We start from the raw sequence: 25465 nt of genomic DNA on the forward strand, positions 1-25465 counted from the left end.
ATATAGTGCTACTGGAGGTCCATGCACTGGCCATTATGATAAAACAAAAGGGCCAGGTGAGATGCTCCTGCCTTCTGCCCATTCAGGATACACTGCTGTGTCCTTTGGCATCCACCCTTCTGTTTTCCCAGGAGTACACAGGAGGCCCGCTTCCAGGCCTTGTCCCCGAGGTGCCAGGAGAGGCAGCCGTCGTTCGTCCATGTGTCGAAACCTCTAAGGCCATGTCCGTTCAATGGAGTCTGCAGGATTCAGTGCAGTTGGCGGTGGCACCAACATGTTATTGTGGTGTCCAAACCTCGGCTTCAGTGATTCTTTCTTGGTTTCTACTTGGACTTGTATAGGGGAGGCCGCCATATGTGCTAACATGTCCACCGAGCCCAGGGCTCCCTTCCTCAGTGTCTCTGTTGAGGCTGTAGCCTGGCTGCAGGGCAGTTACATCATAAAGTGGTTGAATTTCAGTGAAGATCCTGGTCATAGTCACCCCACCGTCCACACATTCCCCCACTCCAGCAATCTCACCTTACAATCTACACGCTTTCAATCTTCCGCAATGGGCCCTGTGCGAGAAAGCTGGAGCACTGGAACAAGATTTCACAACAGCTAGAGCAGACACAAACAATGTAGAGACAATGAAAATTAAGATACAGCAAGATTTTGATGCCGGTAACAAAAATCATAATAATCCTCCGGCCAGAGGATGTTCCTAATAACAAAAGATACGTTCATCCTCAAGCCAGAGGAAGTTTCCAATGCACAGAGACTTTGGGGTGATAAGACACATGTTTCAGTGGCATCAACATAGGCACATCTAGTCCGTCAGGTAGGATTCCTGCAAGAGAGCGAAAGGAATGTAGCAGGCAGGCCGTCCCTTCCATGTCCACTATGCCATACTTCTTTCCCCTTTGGGGTTACTGAAGTGTGTGCATATTAGTATTCGAGTTGCTTTCACCCACCATTATGATAAAAAAAAAAATTCCCCGTTAAGATGCTCTTACCTTCTGGCCGTTCAGGATACACGACTGTGGCCTTTGGCGGACACCCTGCTGTTATTCCAGGAATACACAGGAGGCCAGCTTCCACGCCTTGTCCCCAAGGTGCCAGGAGAGCCAGCCATCATTGGTGTTGTGTCCAAAGCTCCAAGGCCATGTCCACTCAATGGAGTCTCGAGGACTCAGTGCAGTTGGTGATGGCAGCAAGATGTTATTCTGGTGGCCAAACCTCGACTTCAGTGATTCTTCCTTGGTTTGTACTTGCAGTTGTATGGCGGAAGCAGCTGTACGTGTTAACATGTCCACTGGGCTCAGGGCTTCACCTCTGGGTTTCAGTGTTGAACCCGTAGCCTAGCAACAGGCCTCTTACATCATCAAGTGCTTCAAGTTCCGTGAGGATCCTGGCCCTAGGAACCCCATCCTCCCCACACATCCCCGCTCCAGGATTCTCGCCTTACAATCTACACGCTTTCTATCTTCCACAATTGTCCCTGTGCGAGAAAGCTGGGGCACCGTAACAGGATTCCACAACCGCAAGACAATATAACAACAACTTAGAGACAATAAAAGTTAAGATACAGTAAGATTTTGACACAGGTAACAAAAATTATAATAATCCTCAGGCCAGAGGAGGTTCCTAATAACAAAAGTTATAATACTCCTCAGGACATATGATGTTCCCAATGCACAAAGACTTTAGGGGCGATTCGACACATGTTTTAGTGGCATCAACGTAGGCAAATCTTCTCCATCAGGAAGGATGCATTCAGGAGAGCTGTCCTGTGATAGGAATGTAGCAAGCACACGGTCCCTTCCATGTCCACTATGCCATACTTTTACTTCTTTCCCCTTTGGGGTTACTGAAGGGTGTATATGTGGCTACTGCAGGTGCATTCGCTGGCCATTATGTTGAAACAAAAGTCCCCGTTGAGTTGCTTCCAGCTTCTGGCAGTTCAGGATAGACGACCGTGGCCTTTAGCGGCCACCATGCTGTTATTCCAGGAATACACAGGAAGCCAGTTTCCCGGCCTTGTCCCCAAGAGCCAGGAAAGCCAGCCATCGTTGGTGTATGTGTTGAAAGCTCCAAGGCCATGTCCACTCAATAATTGAGTCTCCAGGATTCAGTGCATTTGGTGATGGCAGCAGGATGTTATTCTGCTGTCCAAAACTCGGCTTCAGTGATTCTTTCTTGGTTTCTACTTGGACTTGTATAGGGGAGGCCGCCATATGTGCTAACATGTCCACCGAGCCCAGGGCTCCCTTCCTCAGTGTCTCTGTTGAGGCTGTAGCCTGGCTGCAGGGCAGTTACATCATAAAGTGGTTGAAGTTCAGTGAAGATCCTGGTCATAGTAACCCCACCTTCCACACATTCCCCCACTCCAGCAATCTCGCCTTACAATCTACACGCTTTCAATCTTCCGCAATGGTCCCTGTGCGAGAAAGCGGGAGCACTGTAACAAGATTCCACAGTAGCAAGAGCAGATAACAACAACTTAGGGACCATAAAAATTAAGATACAGTAAGATTTTGATTTAGTTAACAAAAATTATAATGATCCTCAGGCCAGAGGAGGTTCCTAATAACAAAAGATTTAATAATCCTCAAACCAGGGGAAGTTCCCAATGCACAAAGGATTTAGGGGCGATAAGACACGTGTTTTATTGTCATCAGCGTAGGCAAATCTTGTCCATCAGGTAGGATGCATGCAAGAGAATGGTCCTGTGATAGGACTGTAGCAGGCAGGCAGTCCCTTCCATTTCCAGGATACCATACTTTTTCTTCTTTCCCTGTGGGGGTTACTAAAGGGTCCATATATAGTGCTACTGGAGGTCCATGCACTGGCCATTATGATAAAACAAAAGGGCCAGGTGAGATGCTCCTGCCTTCTGCCCATTCAGGATACACTGCTGTGTCCTTTGGCATCCACCCTTCTGTTTTTCCAGGAGTACACAGGAGGCCCGCTTCCAGGCCTTGTCCCCGAGGTGCCAGGAGAGGCAGCCGTCGTTCGTCCATGTGTCGAAACCTCTAAGGCCATGTCCGTTCAATGGAGTCTGCAGGATTCAGTGCAGTTGGCGGTGGCACCAACATGTTATTGTGGTGTCCAAACCTCGGCTTCAGTGATTCTTTCTTGGTTTCTACTTGGACTTGTATAGGGGAGGCCGCCATATGTGCTAACATGTCCACCGAGCCCAGGGCTCCCTTCCTCAGTGTCTCTGTTGAGGCTGTAGCCTGGCTGCAGGGCAGTTACATCATAAAGTGGTTGAATTTCAGTGAAGATCCTGGTCATAGTCACCCCACCGTCCACACATTCCCCCACTCCAGCAATCTCGCCTTACAATCTACACGCTTTCAATCTTCCGCAATGGGCCCTGTGCGAGAAAGCTGGAGCACTGGAACAAGATTTCACAACAGCTAGAGCAGACACAAACAATGTAGAGACAATGAAAATTAAGATACAGCAAGATTTTGATGCCGGTAACAAAAATCATAATAATCCTCCGGCCAGAGGATGTTCCTAATAACAAAAGATACGTTCATCCTCAAGCCAGAGGAAGTTTCCAATGCACAGAGACTTTGGGGTGATAAGACACATGTTTCAGTGGCATCAACATAGGCACATCTAGTCCGTCAGGTAGGATTCCTGCAAGAGAGCGAAAGGAATGTAGCAGGCAGGCCGTCCCTTCCATGTCCACTATGCCATACTTCTTTCCCCTTTGGGGTTACTGAAGTGTGTGCATATTAGTATTCGAGTTGCTTTCACCCACCATTATGATAAAAAAAAAAATTCCCCGTTAAGATGCTCTTACCTTCTGGCCGTTCAGGATACACGACTGTGGCCTTTGGCGGACACCCTGCTGTTATTCCAGGAATACACAGGAGGCCAGCTTCCACGCCTTGTCCCCAAGGTGCCAGGAGAGCCAGCCATCATTGGTGTTGTGTCCAAAGCTCCAAGGCCATGTCCACTCAATGGAGTCTCGAGGACTCAGTGCAGTTGGTGATGGCAGCAAGATGTTATTCTGGTGGCCAAACCTCGACTTCAGTGATTCTTCCTTGGTTTGTACTTGCAGTTGTATGGCGGAAGCAGCTGTACGTGTTAACATGTCCACTGGGCTCAGGGCTTCACCTCTGGGTTTCAGTGTTGAACCCGTAGCCTAGCAACAGGCCACTTACATCATCAAGTGCTTCAAGTTCCGTGAGGATCCTGGCCCTAGGAACCCCATCCTCCCCACACATCCCCGCTCCAGGATTCTCGCCTTACAATCTACACGCTTTCTATCTTCCACAATTGTCCCTGTGCGAGAAAGCTGGGGCACCGTAACAGGATTCCACAACCGCAAGACAATATAACAACAACTTAGAGACAATAAAAGTTAAGATACAGTAAGATTTTGACACAGGTAACAAAAATTATAATAATCCTCAGGCCAGAGGAGGTTCCTAATAACAAAAGTTATAATACTCCTCAGGACATATGATGTTCCCAATGCACAAAGACTTTAGGGGCGATTCGACACATGTTTTAGTGGCATCAACGTAGGCAAATCTTCTCCATCAGGAAGGATGCATTCAGGAGAGCTGTCCTGTGATAGGAATGTAGCAAGCACACGGTCCCTTCCATGTCCACTATGCCATACTTTTACTTCTTTCCCCTTTGGGGTTACTGAAGGGTGTATATGTGGCTACTGCAGGTGCATTCGCTGGCCATTATGTTGAAACAAAAGTCCCCGTTGAGTTGCTTCCAGCTTCTGGCAGTTCAGGATAGACGACCGTGGCCTTTAGCGGCCACCATGCTGTTATTCCAGGAATACACAGGAAGCCAGTTTCCCGGCCTTGTCCCCAAGAGCCAGGAAAGCCAGCCATCGTTGGTGTATGTGTTGAAAGCTCCAAGGCCATGTCCACTCAATAATTGAGTCTCCAGGATTCAGTGCATTTGGTGATGGCAGCAGGATGTTATTCTGCTGTCCAAAACTCGGCTTCAGTGATTCTTTCTTGGTTTCTACTTGGACTTGTATAGGGGAGGCCGCCATATGTGCTAACATGTCCACCGAGCCCAGGGCTCCCTTCCTCAGTGTCTCTGTTGAGGCTGTAGCCTGGCTGCAGGGCAGTTACATCATAAAGTGGTTGAAGTTCAGTGAAGATCCTGGTCATAGTAACCCCACCTTCCACACATTCCCCCACTCCAGCAATCTCGCCTTACAATCTACACGCTTTCAATCTTCCGCAATGGTCCCTGTGCGAGAAAGCGGGAGCACTGTAACAAGATTCCACAGTAGCAAGAGCAGATAACAACAACTTAGGGACCATAAAAATTAAGATACAGTAAGATTTTGATTTAGTTAACAAAAATTATAATGATCCTCAGGCCAGAGGAGGTTCCTAATAACAAAAGATTTAATAATCCTCAAACCAGGGGAAGTTCCCAATGCACAAAGGATTTAGGGGCGATAAGACACGTGTTTTATTGTCATCAGCGTAGGCAAATCTTGTCCATCAGGTAGGATGCATGCAAGAGAATGGTCCTGTGATAGGACTGTAGCAGGCAGGCAGTCCCTTCCATTTCCAGGATACCATACTTTTTCTTCTTTCCCTGTGGGGGTTACTAAAGGGTCCATATATAGTGCTACTGGAGGTCCATGCACTGGCCATTATGATAAAACAAAAGGGCCAGGTGAGATGCTCCTGCCTTCTGCCCATTCAGGATACACTGCTGTGTCCTTTGGCATCCACCCTTCTGTTTTTCCAGGAGTACACAGGAGGCCCGCTTCCAGGCCTTGTCCCCGAGGTGCCAGGAGAGGCAGCCGTCGTTCGTCCATGTGTCGAAACCTCTAAGGCCATGTCCGTTCAATGGAGTCTGCAGGATTCAGTGCAGTTGGCGGTGGCACCAACATGTTATTGTGGTGTCCAAACCTCGGCTTCAGTGATTCTTTCTTGGTTTCTACTTGGACTTGTATAGGGGAGGCCGCCATATGTGCTAACATGTCCACCGAGCCCAGGGCTCCCTTCCTCAGTGTCTCTGTTGAGGCTGTAGCCTGGCTGCAGGGCAGTTACATCATAAAGTGGTTGAATTTCAGTGAAGATCCTGGTCATAGTCACCCCACCGTCCACACATTCCCCCACTCCAGCAATCTCGCCTTACAATCTACACGCTTTCAATCTTCCACAATGGGCCCTGTGCGAGAAAGCTGGAGCACTGGAACAAGATTTCACAACAGCTAGAGCAGACACAAACAATGTAGAGACAATGAAAATTAAGATACAGCAAGATTTTGATGCCGGTAACAAAAATCATAATAATCCTCCGGCCAGAGGATGTTCCTAATAACAAAAGATACGTTCATCCTCAAGCCAGAGGAAGTTTCCAATGCACAGAGACTTTGGGGTGATAAGACACATGTTTCAGTGGCATCAACATAGGCACATCTAGTCCGTCAGGTAGGATTCCTGCAAGAGAGCGAAAGGAATGTAGCAGGCAGGCCGTCCCTTCCATGTCCACTATGCCATACTTCTTTCCCCTTTGGGGTTACTGAAGTGTGTGCATATTAGTATTCGAGTTGCTTTCACCCACCATTATGATAAAAAAAAAAATTCCCCGTTAAGATGCTCTTACCTTCTGGCCGTTCAGGATACACGACTGTGGCCTTTGGCGGACACCCTGCTGTTATTCCAGGAATACACAGGAGGCCAGCTTCCACGCCTTGTCCCCAAGGTGCCAGGAGAGCCAGCCATCATTGGTGTTGTGTCCAAAGCTCCAAGGCCATGTCCACTCAATGGAGTCTCGAGGACTCAGTGCAGTTGGTGATGGCAGCAAGATGTTATTCTGGTGGCCAAACCTCGACTTCAGTGATTCTTCCTTGGTTTGTACTTGCAGTTGTATGGCGGAAGCAGCTGTACGTGTTAACATGTCCACTGGGCTCAGGGCTTCACCTCTGGGTTTCAGTGTTGAACCCGTAGCCTAGCAACAGGCCACTTACATCATCAAGTGCTTCAAGTTCCGTGAGGATCCTGGCCCTAGGAACCCCATCCTCCCCAGACATCCCCGCTCCAGGATTCTCGCCTTACAATCTACACGCTTTCTATCTTCCACAATTGTCCCTGTGCGAGAAAGCTGGGGCACCGTAACAGGATTCCACAACCGCAAGACAATATAACAACAACTTAGAGACAATAAAAGTTAAGATACAGTAAGATTTTGACACAGGTAACAAAAATTATAATAATCCTCAGGCCAGAGGAGGTTCCTAATAACAAAAGTTATAATACTCCTCAGGACATATGATGTTCCCAATGCACAAAGACTTTAGGGGCGATTCGACACATGTTTTAGTGGCATCAACGTAGGCAAATCTTCTCCATCAGGAAGGATGCATTCAGGAGAGCTGTCCTGTGATAGGAATGTAGCAAGCACACGGTCCCTTCCATGTCCACTATGCCATACTTTTACTTCTTTCCCCTTTGGGGTTACTGAAGGGTGTATATGTGGCTACTGCAGGTGCATTCGCTGGCCATTATGTTGAAACAAAAGTCCCCGTTGAGTTGCTTCCAGCTTCTGGCAGTTCAGGATAGACGACCGTGGCCTTTAGCGGCCACCATGCTGTTATTCCAGGAATACACAGGAAGCCAGTTTCCCGGCCTTGTCCCCAAGAGCCAGGAAAGCCAGCCATCGTTGGTGTATGTGTTGAAAGCTCCAAGGCCATGTCCACTCAATAATTGACTCTCCAGGATTCAGTGCATTTGGTGATGGCAGCAGGATGTTATTCTGCTGTCCAAAACTCGGCTTCAGTGATTCTTTCTTGGTTTCTACTTGGACTTGTATAGGGGAGGCCGCCATATGTGCTAACATGTCCACCGAGCCCAGGGCTCCCTTCCTCAGTGTCTCTGTTGAGGCTGTAGCCTGGCTGCAGGGCAGTTACATCATAAAGTGGTTGAAGTTCAGTGAAGATCCTGGTCATAGTAACCCCACCTTCCACACATTCCCCCACTCCAGCAATCTCGCCTTACAATCTACACGCTTTCAATCTTCCGCAATGGGCCCTGTGCGAGAAAGCGGGAGCACTGTAACAAGATTCCACAGTAGCAAGAGCAGATAACAACAACTTAGGGACCATAAAAATTAAGATACAGTAAGATTTTGATTTAGTTAACAAAAATTATAATGATCCTCAGGCCAGAGGAGGTTCCTAATAACAAAAGATTTAATAATCCTCAAACCAGGGGAAGTTCCCAATGCACAAAGGATTTAGGGGCGATAAGACACGTGTTTTATTGTCATCAGCGTAGGCAAATCTTGTCCATCAGGTAGGATGCATGCAAGAGAATGGTCCTGTGATAGGACTGTAGTAGGCAGGCAGTCCCTTCCATTTCCAGGATACCATACTTTTTCTTCTTTCCCTGTGGGGGTTACTAAAGGGTCCATATATAGTGCTACTGGAGGTCCATGCACTGGCCATTATGATAAAACAAAAGGGCCAGGTGAGATGCTCCTGCCTTCTGCCCATTCAGGATGCACTGCTGTGTCCTTTGGCATCCACCCTTCTGTTTTTCCAGGAGTACACAGGAGGCCCGCTTCCAGGCCTTGTCCCCGAGGTGCCAGGAGAGGCAGCCGTCGTTCGTCCATGTGTCGAAACCTCTAAGGCCATGTCCGTTCAATGGAGTCTGCAGGATTCAGTGCAGTTGGCGGTGGCACCAACATGTTATTGTGGTGTCCAAACCTCGGCTTCAGTGATTCTTTCTTGGTTTCTACTTGGACTTGTATAGGGGAGGCCGCCATATGTGCTAACATGTCCACCGAGCCCAGGGCTCCCTTCCTCAGTGTCTCTGTTGAGGCTGTAGCCTGGCTGCAGGGCAGTTACATCATAAAGTGGTTGAATTTCAGTGAAGATCCTGGTCATAGTCACCCCACCGTCCACACATTCCCCCACTCCAGCAATCTCGCCTTACAATCTACACGCTTTCAATCTTCCGCAATGGGCCCTGTGCGAGAAAGCTGGAGCACTGGAACAAGATTTCACAACAGCTAGAGCAGACACAAACAATGTAGAGACAATGAAAATTAAGATACAGCAAGATTTTGATGCCGGTAACAAAAATCATAATAATCCTCCGGCCAGAGGATGTTCCTAATAACAAAAGATACGTTCATCCTCAAGCCAGAGGAAGTTTCCAATGCACAGAGACTTTGGGGTGATAAGACACATGTTTCAGTGGCATCAACATAGGCACATCTAGTCCGTCAGGTAGGATTCCTGCAAGAGAGCGAAAGGAATGTAGCAGGCAGGCCGTCCCTTCCATGTCCACTATGCCATACTTCTTTCCCCTTTGGGGTTACTGAAGTGTGTGCATATTAGTATTCGAGTTGCTTTCACCCACCATTATGATAAAAAAAAAAATTCCCCGTTAAGATGCTCTTACCTTCTGGCCGTTCAGGATACACGACTGTGGCCTTTGGCGGACACCCTGCTGTTATTCCAGGAATACACAGGAGGCCAGCTTCCACGCCTTGTCCCCAAGGTGCCAGGAGAGCCAGCCATCATTGGTGTTGTGTCCAAAGCTCCAAGGCCATGTCCACTCAATGGAGTCTCGAGGACTCAGTGCAGTTGGTGATGGCAGCAAGTTGTTATTCTGGTGGCCAAACCTCGACTTCAGTGATTCTTCCTTGGTTTGTACTTGCAGTTGTATGGCGGAAGCAGCTGTACGTGTTAACATGTCCACTGGGCTCAGGGCTTCACCTCTGGGTTTCAGTGTTGAACCCGTAGCCTAGCAACAGGCCACTTACATCATCAAGTGCTTCAAGTTCCGTGAGGATCCTGGCCCTAGGAACCCCATCCTCCCCACACATCCCCGCTCCAGGATTCTCGCCTTACAATCTACACGCTTTCTATCTTCCACAATTGTCCCTGTGCGAGAAAGCTGGGGCACCGTAACAGGATTCCACAACCGCAAGACAATATAACAACAACTTAGAGACAATAAAAGTTAAGATACAGTAAGATTTTGACACAGGTAACAAAAATTATAATAATCCTCAGGCCAGAGGAGGTTCCTAATAACAAAAGTTATAATACTCCTCAGGACATATGATGTTCCCAATGCACAAAGACTTTAGGGGCGATTCGACACATGTTTTAGTGGCATCAACGTAGGCAAATCTTCTCCATCAGGAAGGATGCATTCAGGAGAGCTGTCCTGTGATAGGAATGTAGCAAGCACACGGTCCCTTCCATGTCCACTATGCCATACTTTTACTTCTTTCCCCTTTGGGGTTACTGAAGGGTGTATATGTGGCTACTGCAGGTGCATTCGCTGGCCATTATGTTGAAACAAAAGTCCCCGTTGAGTTGCTTCCAGCTTCTGGCAGTTCAGGATAGACGACCGTGGCCTTTAGCGGCCACCATGCTGTTATTCCAGGAATACACAGGAAGCCAGTTTCCCGGCCTTGTCCCCAAGAGCCAGGAAAGCCAGCCATCGTTGGTGTATGTGTTGAAAGCTCCAAGGCCATGTCCACTCAATAATTGAGTCTCCAGGATTCAGTGCATTTGGTGATGGCAGCAGGATGTTATTCTGCTGTCCAAAACTCGGCTTCAGTGATTCTTTCTTGGTTTCTACTTGGACTTGTATAGGGGAGGCCGCCATATGTGCTAACATGTCCACCGAGCCCAGGGCTCCCTTCCTCAGTGTCTCTGTTGAGGCTGTAGCCTGGCTGCAGGGCAGTTACATCATAAAGTGGTTGAAGTTCAGTGAAGATCCTGGTCATAGTAACCCCACCTTCCACACATTCCCCCACTCCAGCAATCTCGCCTTACAATCTACACGCTTTCAATCTTCCGCAATGGTCCCTGTGCGAGAAAGCGGGAGCACTGTAACAAGATTCCACAGTAGCAAGAGCAGATAACAACAACTTAGGGACCATAAAAATTAAGATACAGTAAGATTTTGATTTAGTTAACAAAAATTATAATGATCCTCAGGCCAGAGGAGGTTCCTAATAACAAAAGATTTAATAATCCTCAAACCAGGGGAAGTTCCCAATGCACAAAGGATTTAGGGGCGATAAGACACGTGTTTTATTGTCATCAGCGTAGGCAAATCTTGTCCATCAGGTAGGATGCATGCAAGAGAATGGTCCTGTGATAGGACTGTAGCAGGCAGGCAGTCCCTTCCATTTCCAGGATACCATACTTTTTCTTCTTTCCCTGTGGGGGTTACTAAAGGGTCCATATATAGTGCTACTGGAGGTCCATGCACTGGCCATTATGATAAAACAAAAGGGCCAGGTGAGATGCTCCTGCCTTCTGCCCATTCAGGATACACTGCTGTGTCCTTTGGCATCCACCCTTCTGTTTTTCCAGGAGTACACAGGAGGCCCGCTTCCAGGCCTTGTCCCCGAGGTGCCAGGAGAGGCAGCCGTCGTTCGTCCATGTGTCGAAACCTCTAAGGCCATGTCCGTTCAATGGAGTCTGCAGGATTCAGTGCAGTTGGCGGTGGCACCAACATGTTATTGTGGTGTCCAAACCTCGGCTTCAGTGATTCTTTCTTGGTTTCTACTTGGACTTGTATAGGGGAGGCCGCCATATGTGCTAACATGTCCACCGAGCCCAGGGCTCCCTTCCTCAGTGTCTCTGTTGAGGCTGTAGCCTGGCTGCAGGGCAGTTACATCATAAAGTGGTTGAATTTCAGTGAAGATCCTGGTCATAGTCACCCCACCGTCCACACATTCCCCCACTCCAGCAATCTCGCCTTACAATCTACACGCTTTCAATCTTCCACAATGGGCCCTGTGCGAGAAAGCTGGAGCACTGGAACAAGATTTCACAACAGCTAGAGCAGACACAAACAATGTAGAGACAATGAAAATTAAGATACAGCAAGATTTTGATGCCGGTAACAAAAATCATAATAATCCTCCGGCCAGAGGATGTTCCTAATAACAAAAGATACGTTCATCCTCAAGCCAGAGGAAGTTTCCAATGCACAGAGACTTTGGGGTGATAAGACACATGTTTCAGTGGCATCAACATAGGCACATCTAGTCCGTCACGTAGGATTCCTGCAAGAGAGCGAAAGGAATGTAGCAGGCAGGCCGTCCCTTCCATGTCCACTATGCCATACTTCTTTCCCCTTTGGGGTTACTGAAGTGTGTGCATATTAGTATTCGAGTTGCTTTCACCCACCATTATGATAAAAAAAAAAATTCCCCGTTAAGATGCTCTTACCTTCTGGCCGTTCAGGATACACGACTGTGGCCTTTGGCGGACACCGTGCTGTTATTCCAGGAATACACAGGAGGCCAGCTTCCACGCCTTGTCCCCAAGGTGCCAGGAGAGCCAGCCATCATTGGTGTTGTGTCCAAAGCTCCAAGGCCATGTCCACTCAATGGAGTCTCGAGGACTCAGTGCAGTTGGTGATGGCAGCAAGATGTTATTCTGGTGGCCAAACCTCGACTTCAGTGATTCTTCCTTGGTTTGTACTTGCAGTTGTATGGCGGAAGCAGCTGTACGTGTTAACATGTCCACTGGGCTCAGGGCTTCACCTCTGGGTTTCACTGTTGAACCCGTAGCCTAGCAACAGGCCACTTACATCATCAAGTGCTTCAAGTTCCGTGAGGATCCTGGCCCTAGGAACCCCATCCTCCCCACACATCCCCGCTCCAGGATTCTCGCCTTACAATCTACACGCTTTCTATCTTCCACAATTGTCCCTGTGCGAGAAAGCTGGGGCACCGTAACAGGATTCCACAACCGCAAGACAATATAACAACAACTTAGAGACAATAAAAGTTAAGATACAGTAAGATTTTGACACAGGTAACAAAAATTATAATAATCCTCAGGCCAGAGGAGGTTCCTAATAACAAAAGTTATAATACTCCTCAGGACATATGATGTTCCCAATGCACAAAGACTTTAGGGGCGATTCGACACATGTTTTAGTGGCATCAACGTAGGCAAATCTTCTCCATCAGGAAGGATGCATTCAGGAGAGCTGTCCTGTGATAGGAATGTAGCAAGCACACGGTCCCTTCCATGTCCACTATGCCATACTTTTACTTCTTTCCCCTTTGGGGTTACTGAAGGGTGTATATGTGGCTACTGCAGGTGCATTCGCTGGCCATTATGTTGAAACAAAAGTCCCCGTTGAGTTGCTTCCAGCTTCTGGCAGTTCAGGATAGACGACCGTGGCCTTTAGCGGCCACCATGCTGTTATTCCAGGAATACACAGGAAGCCAGTTTCCCGGCCTTGTCCCCAAGAGCCAGGAAAGCCAGCCATCGTTGGTGTATGTGTTGAAAGCTCCAAGGCCATGTCCACTCAATAATTGAGTCTCCAGGATTCAGTGCATTTGGTGATGGCAGCAGGATGTTATTCTGCTGTCCAAAACTCGGCTTCAGTGATTCTTTCTTGGTTTCTACTTGGACTTGTATAGGGGAGGCCGCCATATGTGCTAACATGTCCACCGAGCCCAGGGCTCCCTTCCTCAGTGTCTCTGTTGAGGCTGTAGCCTGGCTGCAGGGCAGTTACATCATAAAGTGGTTGAAGTTCAGTGAAGATCCTGGTCATAGTAACCCCACCTTCCACACATTCCCCCACTCCAGCAATCTCGCCTTACAATCTACACGCTTTCAATCTTCCGCAATGGGCCCTGTGCGAGAAAGCGGGAGCACTGTAACAAGATTCCACAGTAGCAAGAGCAGATAACAACAACTTAGGGACCATAAAAATTAAGATACAGTAAGATTTTGATTTAGTTAACAAAAATTATAATGATCCTCAGGCCAGAGGAGGTTCCTAATAACAAAAGATTTAATAATCCTCAAACCAGGGGAAGTTCCCAATGCACAAAGGATTTAGGGGCGATAAGACACGTGTTTTATTGTCATCAGCGTAGGCAAATCTTGTCCATCAGGTAGGATGCATGCAAGAGAATGGTCCTGTGATAGGACTGTAGCAGGCAGGCAGTCCCTTCCATTTCCAGGATACCATACTTTTTCTTCTTTCCCTGTGGGGGTTACTAAAGGGTCCATATATAGTGCTACTGGAGGTCCATGCACTGGCCATTATGATAAAACAAAAGGGCCAGGTGAGATGCTCCTGCCTTCTGCCCATTCAGGATGCACTGCTGTGTCCTTTGGCATCCACCCTTCTGTTTTTCCAGGAGTACACAGGAGGCCCGCTTCCAGGCCTTGTCCCCGAGGTGCCAGGAGAGGCAGCCGTCGTTCGTCCATGTGTCGAAACCTCTAAGGCCATGTCCGTTCAATGGAGTCTGCAGGATTCAGTGCAGTTGGCGGTGGCACCAACATGTTATTGTGGTGTCCAAACCTCGGCTTCAGTGATTCTTTCTTGGTTTCTACTTGGACTTGTATAGGGGAGGCCGCCATATGTGCTAACATGTCCACCGAGCCCAGGGCTCCCTTCCTCAGTGTCTCTGTTGAGGCTGTAGCCTGGCTGCAGGGCAGTTACATCATAAAGTGGTTGAATTTCAGTGAAGATCCTGGTCATAGTCACCCCACCGTCCACACATTCCCCCACTCCAGCAATCTCGCCTTACAATCTACACGCTTTCAATCTTCCGCAATGGGCCCTGTGCGAGAAAGCTGGAGCACTGGAACAAGATTTCACAACAGCTAGAGCAGACACAAACAATGTAGAGACAATGAAAATTAAGATACAGCAAGATTTTGATGCCGGTAACAAAAATCATAATAATCCTCCGGCCAGAGGATGTTCCTAATAACAAAAGATACGTTCATCCTCAAGCCAGAGGAAGTTTCCAATGCACAGAGACTTTGGGGTGATAAGACACATGTTTCAGTGGCATCAACATAGGCACATCTAGTCCGTCAGGTAGGATTCCTGCAAGAGAGCGAAAGGAATGTAGCAGGCAGGCCGTCCCTTCCATGTCCACTATGCCATACTTCTTTCCCCTTTGGGGTTACTGAAGTGTGTGCATATTAGTATTCGAGTTGCTTTCACCCACCATTATGATAAAAAAAAAAATTCCCCGTTAAGATGCTCTTACCTTCTGGCCGTTCAGGATACACGACTGTGGCCTTTGGCGGACACCCTGCTGTTATTCCAGGAATACACAGGAGGCCAGCTTCCACGCCTTGTCCCCAAGGTGCCAGGAGAGCCAGCCATCATTGGTGTTGTGTCCAAAGCTCCAAGGCCATGTCCACTCAATGGAGTCTCGAGGACTCAGTGCAGTTGGTGATGGCAGCAAGTTGTTATTCTGGTGGCCAAACCTCGACTTCAGTGATTCTTCCTTGGTTTGTACTTGCAGTTGTATGGCGGAAGCAGCTGTACGTGTTAACATGTCCACTGGGCTCAGGGCTTCACCTCTGGGTTTCAGTGTTGAACCCGTAGCCTAGCAACAGGCCACTTACATCATCAAGTGCTTCAAGTTCCGTGAGGATCCTGGCCCTAGGAACCCCATCCTCCCCACACATCCCCGCTCCAGGATTCTCGCCTTACAATCTACACGCTTTCTATCTTCCACAATTGTCCCTGTGCGAGAAAGCTGGGGCACCGTAACAGGATTCCACAACCGCAAGACAATATAACAACAACTTAGAGACAATAAAAGTTAAGATACAGTAAGATTTTGACACAGGTAACAAAAATTATAATAATCCTCAGGCCAGAGGAGGTTCCTAATAACAAAAGTTATAATACTCCTCAGGACATATGATGTTCCCAATGCACAAAGACTTTAGGGGCGATTCGACACATGTTTTAGTGGCATCAACGTAGGCAAATCTTCTCCATCAGGAAGGATGCATTCAGGAGAGCTGTCCTGTGATAGGAATGTAGCAAGCACACGGTCCCTTCCATGTCCACTATGCCATACTTTTACTTCTTTCCCCTTTGGGGTTACTGAAGGGTGTATATGTGGCTACTGCAGGTGCATTCGCTGGCCATTATGTTGAAACAAAAGTCCCCGTTGAGTTGCTTCCAGCTTCTGGCAGTTCAGGATAGACGACCGTGGCCTTTAGCGGCCACCATGCTGTTATTCCAGGAATACACAGGAAGCCAGTTTCCCGGCCTTGTCCCCAAGAGCCAGGAAAGCCAGCCATCGTTGGTGTATGTGTTGAAAGCTCCAAGGCCATGTCCACTCAATAATTGAGTCTCCAGGATTCAGTGCATTTGGTGATGGCAGCAGGATGTTATTCTGCTGTCCAAAACTCGGCTTCAGTGATTCTTTCTTGGTTTCTACTTGGACTTGTATAGGGGAGGCCGCCATATGTGCTAACATGTCCACCGAGCCCAGGGCTCCCTTCCTCAGTGTCTCTGTTGAGGCTGTAGCCTGGCTGCAGGGCAGTTACATCATAAAGTGGTTGAAGTTCAGTGAAGATCCTGGTCATAGTAACCCCACCTTCCACACATTCCCCCACTCCAGCAATCTCGCCTTACAATCTACACGCTTTCAATCTTCCGCAATGGTCCCTGTGCGAGAAAGCGGGAGCACTGTAACAAGATTCCACAGTAGCAAGAGCAGATAACAACAACTTAGGGACCATAAAAATTAAGATACAGTAAGATTTTGATTTAGTTAACAAAAATTATAATGATCCTCAGGCCAGAGGAGGTTCCTAATAACAAAAGATTTAATAATCCTCAAACCAGGGGAAGTTCCCAATGCACAAAGGATTTAGGGGCGATAAGACACGTGTTTTATTGTCATCAGCGTAGGCAAATCTTGTCCATCAGGTAGGATGCATGCAAGAGAATGGTCCTGTGATAGGACTGTAGCAGGCAGGCAGTCCCTTCCATTTCCAGGATACCATACTTTTTCTTCTTTCCCTGTGGGGGTTACTAAAGGGTCCATATATAGTGCTACTGGAGGTCCATGCACTGGCCATTATGATAAAACAAAAGGGCCAGGTGAGATGCTCCTGCCTTCTGCCCATTCAGGATACACTGCTGTGTCCTTTGGCATCCACCCTTCTGTTTTTCCAGGAGTACACAGGAGGCCCGCTTCCAGGCCTTGTCCCCGAGGTGCCAGGAGAGGCAGCCGTCGTTCGTCCATGTGTCGAAACCTCTAAGGCCATGTCCGTTCAATGGAGTCTGCAGGATTCAGTGCAGTTGGCGGTGGCACCAACATGTTATTGTGGTGTCCAAACCTCGGCTTCAGTGATTCTTTCTTGGTTTCTACTTGGACTTGTATAGGGGAGGCCGCCATATGTGCTAACATGTCCACCGAGCCCAGGGCTCCCTTCCTCAGTGTCTCTGTTGAGGCTGTAGCCTGGCTGCAGGGCAGTTACATCATAAAGTGGTTGAATTTCAGTGAAGATCCTGGTCATAGTCACCCCACCGTCCACACATTCCCCCACTCCAGCAATCTCGCCTTACAATCTACACGCTTTCAATCTTCCACAATGGGCCCTGTGCGAGAAAGCTGGAGCACTGGAACAAGATTTCACAACAGCTAGAGCAGACACAAACAATGTAGAGACAATGAAAATTAAGATACAGCAAGATTTTGATGCCGGTAACAAAAATCATAATAATCCTCCGGCCAGAGGATGTTCCTAATAACAAAAGATACGTTCATCCTCAAGCCAGAGGAAGTTTCCAATGCACAGAGACTTTGGGGTGATAAGACACATGTTTCAGTGGCATCAACATAGGCACATCTAGTCCGTCACGTAGGATTCCTGCAAGAGAGCGAAAGGAATGTAGCAGGCAGGCCGTCCCTTCCATGTCCACTATGCCATACTTCTTTCCCCTTTGGGGTTACTGAAGTGTGTGCATATTAGTATTCGAGTTGCTTTCACCCACCATTATGATAAAAAAAAAAATTCCCCGTTAAGATGCTCTTACCTTCTGGCCGTTCAGGATACACGACTGTGGCCTTTGGCGGACACCGTGCTGTTATTCCAGGAATACACAGGAGGCCAGCTTCCACGCCTTGTCCCCAAGGTGCCAGGAGAGCCAGCCATCATTGGTGTTGTGTCCAAAGCTCCAAGGCCATGTCCACTCAATGGAGTCTCGAGGACTCAGTGCAGTTGGTGATGGCAGCAAGATGTTATTCTGGTGGCCAAACCTCGACTTCAGTGATTCTTCCTTGGTTTGTACTTGCAGTTGTATGGCGGAAGCAGCTGTACGTGTTAACATGTCCACTGGGCTCAGGGCTTCACCTCTGGGTTTCAGTGTTGAACCCGTAGCCTAGCAACAGGCCACTTACATCATCAAGTGCTTCAAGTTCCGTGAGGATCCTGGCCCTAGGAACCCCATCCTCCCCACACATCCCCGCTCCAGGATTCTCGCCTTACAATCTACACGCTTTCTATCTTCCACAATTGTCCCTGTGCGAGAAAGCTGGGGCACCGTAACAGGATTCCACAACCGCAAGACAATATAACAACAACTTAGAGACAATAAAAGTTAAGATACAGTAAGATTTTGACACAGGTAACAAAAATTATAATAATCCTCAGGCCAGAGGAGGTTCCTAATAACAAAAGTTATAATACTCCTCAGGACATATGATGTTCCCAATGCACAAAGACTTTAGGGGCGATTCGACACATGTTTTAGTGGCATCAACGTAGGCAAATCTTCTCCATCAGGAAGGATGCATTCAGGAGAGCTGTCCTGTGATAGGAATGTAGCAAGCACACGGTCCCTTCCATGTCCACTATGCCATACTTTTACTTCTTTCCCCTTTGGGGTTACTGAAGGGTGTATATGTGGCTACTGCAGGTGCATTCGCTGGCCATTATGTTGAAACAAAAGTCCCCGTTGAGTTGCTTCCAGCTTCTGGCAGTTCAGGATAGACGACCGTGGCCTTTAGCGGCCACCATGCTGTTATTCCAGGAATACACAGGAAGCCAGTTTCCCGGCCTAGTCCCCAAGAGCCAGGAAAGCCAGCCATCGTTGGTGTATGTGTTGAAAGCTCCAAGGCCATGTCCACTCAATAATTGAGTCTCCAGGATTCAGTGCATTTGGTGATGGCAGCAGGATGTTATTCTGCTGTCCAAAACTCGGCTTCAGTGATTCTTTCTTGGTTTCTACTTGGACTTGTATAGGGGAGGCCGCCATATGTGCTAACATGTCCACCGAGCCCAGGGCTCCCTTCCTCAGTGTCTCTGTTGAGGCTGTAGCCTGGCTGCAGGGCAGTTACATCATAAAGTGGTTGAAGTTCAGTGAAGATCCTGGTCATAGTAACCCCACCTTCCACACATTCCCCCACTCCAGCAATCTCGCCTTACAATCTACACGCTTTCAATCTTCCGCAATGGGCCCTGTGCGAGAAAGCGGGAGCACTGTAACAAGATTCCACAGTAGCAAGAGCAGATAACAACAACTTAGGGACCATAAAAATTAAGATACAGTAAGATTTTGATTTAGTTAACAAAAATTATAATGATCCTCAGGCCAGAGGAGGTTCCTAATAACAAAAGATTTAATAATCCTCAAACCAGGGGAAGTTCCCAATGCACAAAGGATTTAGGGGCGATAAGACACGTGTTTTATTGTCATCAGCGTAGGCAAATCTTGTCCATCAGGTAGGATGCATGCAAGAGAATGGTCCTGTGATAGGACTGTAGCAGGCAGGCAGTCCCTTCCATTTCCAGGATACCATACTTTTTCTTCTTTCCCTGTGGGGGTTACTAAAGGGTCCATATATAGTGCTACTGGAGGTCCATGCACTGGCCATTATGATAAAACAAAAGGGCCAGGTGAGATGCTCCTGCCTTCTGCCCATTCAGGATGCACTGCTGTGTCCTTTGGCATCCACCCTTCTGTTTTTCCAGGAGTACACAGGAGGCCCGCTTCCAGGCCTTGTCCCCGAGGTGCCAGGAGAGGCAGCCGTCGTTCGTCCATGTGTCGAAACCTCTAAGGCCATGTCCGTTCAATGGAGTCTGCAGGATTCAGTGCAGTTGGCGGTGGCACCAACATGTTATTGTGGTGTCCAAACCTCGGCTTCAGTGATTCTTTCTTGGTTTCTACTTGGACTTGTATAGGGGAGGCCGCCATATGTGCTAACATGTCCACCGAGCCCAGGGCTCCCTTCCTCAGTGTCTCTGTTGAGCCTGTAGCCTGGCTGCAGGGCAGTTACATCATAAAGTGGTTGAATTTCAGTGAAGATCCTGGTCATAGTCACCCCACCGTCCACACATTCCCCCACTCCAGCAATCTCGCCTTACAATCTACACGCTTTCAATCTTCCGCAATGGGCCCTGTGCGAGAAAGCTGGAGCACTGGAACAAGATTTCACAACAGCTAGAGCAGACACAAACAATGTAGAGACAATGAAAATTAAGATACAGCAAGATTTTGATGCCGGTAACAAAAATCATAATAATCCTCCGGCCAGAGGATGTTCCTAATAACAAAAGATACGTTCATCCTCAAGCCAGAGGAAGTTTCCAATGCACAGAGACTTTGGGGTGATAAGACACATGTTTCAGTGGCATCAACATAGGCACATCTAGTCCGTCAGGTAGGATTCCTGCAAGAGAGCGAAAGGAATGTAGCAGGCAGGCCGTCCCTTCCATGTCCACTATGCCATACTTCTTTCCCCTTTGGGGTTACTGAAGTGTGTGCATATTAGTATTCGAGTTGCTTTCACCCACCATTATGATAAAAAAAAAATTCCCCGTTAAGATGCTCTTACCTTCTGGCCGTTCAGGATACACGACTGTGGCCTTTGGCGGACACCGTGCTGTTATTCCAGGAATACACAGGAGGCCAGCTTCCACGCCTTGTCCCCAAGGTGCCAGGAGAGCCAGCCATCATTGGTGTTGTGTCCAAAGCTCCAAGGCCATGTCCACTCAATGGAGTCTCGAGGACTCAGTGCAGTTGGTGATGGCAGCAAGATGTTATTCTGGTGGCCAAACCTCGACTTCAGTGATTCTTCCTTGGTTTGTACTTGCAGTTGTATGGCGGAAGCAGCTGTACGTGTTAACATGTCCACTGGGCTCAGGGCTTCACCTCTGGGTTTCAGTGTTGAACCCGTAGCCTAGCAACAGGCCACTTACATCATCAAGTGCTTCAAGTTCCGTGAGGATCCTGGCCCTAGGAACCCCATCCTCCCCACACATCCCCGCTCCAGGATTCTCGCCTTACAATCTACACGCTTTCTATCTTCCACAATTGTCCCTGTGCGAGAAAGCTGGGGCACCGTAACAGGATTCCACAACCGCAAGACAATATAACAACAACTTAGAGACAATAAAAGTTAAGATACAGTAAGATTTTGACACAGGTAACAAAAATTATAATAATCCTCAGGCCAGAGGAGGTTCCTAATAACAAAAGTTATAATACTCCTCAGGACATATGATGTTCCCAATGCACAAAGACTTTAGGGGCGATTCGACACATGTTTTAGTGGCATCAACGTAGGCAAATCTTCTCCATCAGGAAGGATGCATTCAGGAGAGCTGTCCTGTGATAGGAATGTAGCAAGCACACGGTCCCTTCCATGTCCACTATGCCATACTTTTACTTCTTTCCCCTTTGGGGTTACTGAAGGGTGTATATGTGGCTACTGCAGGTGCATTCGCTGGCCATTATGTTGAAACAAAAGTCCCCGTTGAGTTGCTTCCAGCTTCTGGCAGTTCAGGATAGACGACCGTGGCCTTTAGCGGCCACCATGCTGTTATTCCAGGAATACACAGGAAGCCAGTTTCCCGGCCTTGTCCCCAAGAGCCAGGAAAGCCAGCCATCGTTGGTGTATGTGTTGAAAGCTCCAAGGCCATGTCCACTCAATAATTGAGTCTCCAGGATTCAGTGCATTTGGTGATGGCAGCAGGATGTTATTCTGCTGTCCAAAACTCGGCTTCAGTGATTCTTTCTTGGTTTCTACTTGGACTTGTATAGGGGAGGCCGCCATATGTGCTAACATGTCCACCGAGCCCAGGGCTCCCTTCCTCAGTGTCTCTGTTGAGGCTGTAGCCTGGCTGCAGGGCAGTTACATCATAAAGTGGTTGAAGTTCAGTGAAGATCCTGGTCATAGTAACCCCACCTTCCACACATTCCCCCACTCCAGCAATCTCGCCTTACAATCTACACGCTTTCAATCTTCCGCAATGGTCCCTGTGCGAGAAAGCGGGAGCACTGTAACAAGATTCCACAGTAGCAAGAGCAGATAACAACAACTTAGGGACCATAAAAATTAAGATACAGTAAGATTTTGATTTAGTTAACAAAAATTATAATGATCCTCAGGCCAGAGGAGGTTCCTAATAACAAAAGATTTAATAATCCTCAAACCAGGGGAAGTTCCCAATGCACAAAGGATTTAGGGGCGATAAGACACGTGTTTTATTGTCATCAGCGTAGGCAAATCTTGTCCATCAGGTAGGATGCATGCAAGAGAATGGTCCTGTGATAGGACTGTAGCAGGCAGGCAGTCCCTTCCATTTCCAGGATACCATACTTTTTCTTCTTTCCCTGTGGGGGTTACTAAAGGGTCCATATATAGTGCTACTGGAGGTCCATGCACTGGCCATTATGATAAAACAAAAGGGCCAGGTGAGATGCTCCTGCCTTCTGCCCATTCAGGATACACTGCTGTGTCCTTTGGCATCCACCCTTCTGTTTTCCCAGGAGTGCACAGGAGGCCCGCTTCCAGGCCTTGTCCCCGAGGTGCCAGGAGAGGCAGCCGTCGTTCGTCCATGTGTCGAAACCTCTAAGGCCATGTCCGTTCAATGGAGTTTGCAGGATTCAGTGCAGTTGGCGGTGGCACCAACATGTTATTGTGGTGTCCAAACCTCGGCTTCAGTGATTCTTTCTTGGTTTCTACTTGGACTTGTATAGGGGAGGCCGCCATATGTGCTAACATGTCCACCGAGCCCAGGGCTCCCTTCCTCAGTGTCTCTGTTGAGGCTGAAGCCTGGTGCAGGGCACTTACATCATAAAGTGGTTGAATTTCAGTGAAGATCCTGGTCATAGTAACCCCACTGTCCACAAATTCCCCCACTCCAGCAATCTCGCCTTACAATCTACACGCTTTCAATCTTCCGCAATGGGCCCTGTGCGAGAAAGCTGGAGCACTGGAACAAGATTTCACAACAGCTAGAGCAGACACAAACAATGTAGAGACAATGAAAATTAAGATACAGCCAAATTTTGATGCCGGTAACAAAAATCATAATAATCCTCCGGCCAGAGGATGTTCCTAATAACAAAAGATACGTTCATCCTCAAGCCAGAGGAAGTTTCCAATGCACAGAGACTTTGGGGTGATAAGACACATGTTTCAGTGGCATCAACATAGGCACATCTAGTCCGTCAGGTAGGATTCCTGCAAGAGAGCGAAAGGAATGTAGCAGGCAGGCTGTCCCTTCCATGTCCACTATGCCATACTTCTTTCCCCTTTGGGGTTACTGAAGTGTGTGCATATTAGTATTCGAGTTGCTTTCACCCACCATTATGATAAAAAAAAAAATTCCCCGTTAAGATGCTCTTACCTTCTGGCCGTTCAGGATACACGACTGTGGCCTTTGGCGGACACCCTGCTGTTATTCCAGGAATACACAGGAGGCCAGCTTCCACGCCTTGTCCCCAAGGTGCCAGGAGAGCCAGCCATCATTGGTGTTGTGTCCAAAGCTCCAAGGCCATGTCCACTCAATGGAGTCTCGAGGATTCAGTGCAGTTGGTGATGGCAGCAAGATGTTATTCTGGTGGCCAAACCTCGACTTCAGTGATTCTTCCTTGGTTTGTACTTGCAGTTGTATGGCGGAAGCAGCTGTACGTGTTAACATGTCCACTGGGCTCAGGGCTTCACCTCTGGGTTTCAGTGTTGAACCCGTAGCCTAGCAACAGGCCACTTACATCATCAAGTGCTTCAAGTTCCGTGAGGATCCTGGCCCTAGGAACCCCATCCTCCCCACACATCCCCGCTCCAGGATTCTCGCCTTACAATCTACACGCTTTCTATCTTCCACAATTGTCCCTGTGCGAGAAAGCTGGAGCACCGTAACAGGATTCCACAACCGCAAGACAATATAACAACAACTTAGAGACAATAAAAGTTAAGATACAGTAAGATTTTGACACAGGTAACAAAAATTATAATAATCCTCAGGCTAGAGGAGGTTCCTAATAACAAAAGTTATAATACTCCTCAGAACATATGAAGTTCCCAATGCACAAAGACTTTAGGGGCGATTAGACACATGTTTTAGTGGCATCAACGTAGGCAAATCTTCTCCATCAGGAAGGATGCATTCAGGAGAGCTGTCCTGTGATAGGAATGTAGCAAGCACACGGTCCCTTCCATGTCCACTATGCCATACTTTTACTTCTTTCCCCTTTGGGGATACTGAAGGGTGTATATGTGGCTACTGCAGGTGCATTCGCTGGCCATTATGTTGAAACAAAAGTCCCCGTTGAGTTGCTTCCAGCTTCTGGCAGTTCAGGATAGACGACCGTGGCCTTTAGCGGCCACCATGCTGTTATTCCAGGAATACACAGGAAGCCAGTTTCCCGGCCTTGTCCCCAAGAGCCAGGAAAGCCAGCCATCGTTGGTGTATGTGTTGAAAGCTCCAAGGCCATGTCCACTCAATAATTGAGTCTCCAGGATTCAGTGCATTTGGTGATGGCAGCAGGATGTTATTCTGCTGTCCAAAACTCGGCTTCAGTGATTCTTTCTTGGTTTCTACTTGGACTTGTATAGGGGAGGCCGCCATATGTGCTAACATGTCCACCGAGCCCAGGGCTCCCTTCCTCAGTGTCTCTGTTGAGGCTGTAGCCTGGCTGCAGGGCAGTTACATCATAAAGTGGTTGAAGTTCAGTGAAGATCCTGGTCATAGTAACCCCACCTTCCACACATTCCCCCACTCCAGCAATCTCGCCTTACAATCTACACGCTTTCAATCTTCCGCAATGGTCCCTGTGCGAGAAAGCGGGAGCACTGTAACAAGATTCCACAGTAGCAAGAGCAGATAACAACAACTTAGGGACCATAAAAATTAAGATACAGTAAGATTTTGATTTAGTTAACAAAAATTATAATGATCCTCAGGCCAGAGGAGGTTCCTAATAACAAAAGATTTAATAATCCTCAAACCAGGGGAAGTTCCCAATGCACAAAGGATTTAGGGGCGATAAGACACGTGTTTTATTGTCATCAGCGTAGGCAAATCTTGTCCATCAGGTAGGATGCATGCAAGAGAATGGTCCTGTGATAGGACTGTAGCAGGCAGGCAGTCCCTTCCATTTCCAGGATACCATACTTTTTCTTCTTTCCCTGTGGGGGTTACTAAAGGGTCCATATATAGTGCTACTGGAGGTCCATGCACTGGCCATTATGATAAAACAAAAGGGCCAGGTGAGATGCTCCTGCCTTCTGCCCATTCAGGATGCACTGCTGTGTCCTTTGGCATCCACCCTTCTGTTTTTCCAGGAGTACACAGGAGGCCCGCTTCCAGGCCTTGTCCCCGAGGTGCCAGGAGAGGCAGCCGTCGTTCGTCCATGTGTCGAAACCTCTAAGGCCATGTCCGTTCAATGGAGTCTGCAGGATTCAGTGCAGT

At 48.0% G+C, this 25465-nt stretch overlaps 1 protein-coding gene across 1 annotated transcript in view; it reads left to right on the top strand.

The window, feature by feature from the left end:
* Positions 1-25465, top strand: part of HCN1 (hyperpolarization activated cyclic nucleotide gated potassium channel 1) — a 799285-nt gene that overhangs the window by 373618 nt on the left and 400202 nt on the right. The gene's annotated exons all lie outside the window — the stretch shown is intronic.

The sequence above is a fragment of the Manis pentadactyla genome, chromosome 2 (assembly GCF_030020395.1).
Source record: "Manis pentadactyla isolate mManPen7 chromosome 2, mManPen7.hap1, whole genome shotgun sequence".
Classification (NCBI taxonomy): Eukaryota; Metazoa; Chordata; class Mammalia; order Pholidota; family Manidae; genus Manis; species Manis pentadactyla.